This window comes from Penaeus monodon, chromosome 28 (genome assembly GCF_015228065.2).
Source record: "Penaeus monodon isolate SGIC_2016 chromosome 28, NSTDA_Pmon_1, whole genome shotgun sequence".
Taxonomy (NCBI): Eukaryota; Metazoa; Arthropoda; class Malacostraca; order Decapoda; family Penaeidae; genus Penaeus; species Penaeus monodon.
Genome location: NC_051413.1, coordinates 663,187 through 663,399, shown reverse-complemented (window position 1 = coordinate 663,399; position 213 = coordinate 663,187). Strand labels below are relative to the sequence as shown.

Genomic DNA, 213 nt, shown 5'->3' with positions numbered 1-213 from the left:
GGAAATTTCTTAGGAATAAAGGAAATTAGGTTAAGCTGGAAAATACAGGAATTAATTAGGAATTAGTTCAGGTTAAGTAAAAAAGGAAATTAGGAGTAAAGGAAATTACGTAAAGAAGAAAAAAAAAATGACCAACGCATGATGACGACCCCCAAGACAACGACTCAGGACTCACGACTAAAAGGAACTCAAAGAGGATTGAGATAGGTTAGC

At 35.2% G+C, this 213-nt stretch overlaps 1 long non-coding RNA gene across 2 annotated transcripts in view; it reads left to right on the top strand.

The window, feature by feature from the left end:
• LOC119591251 overlaps positions 1–213 on the top strand; it is a 22,913-nt gene that overhangs the window by 13,242 nt on the left and 9,458 nt on the right. The window contains exon 2 of one of the 2 annotated variants that reach the window (XR_005230322.1): positions 116–213. The exons of the other annotated variant lie outside the window; for it this stretch is intronic. This is a non-coding gene — a long non-coding RNA (uncharacterized LOC119591251). The remainder of the gene's footprint in view (positions 1–115) is intronic. 2 annotated transcript variants of the gene reach the window in all.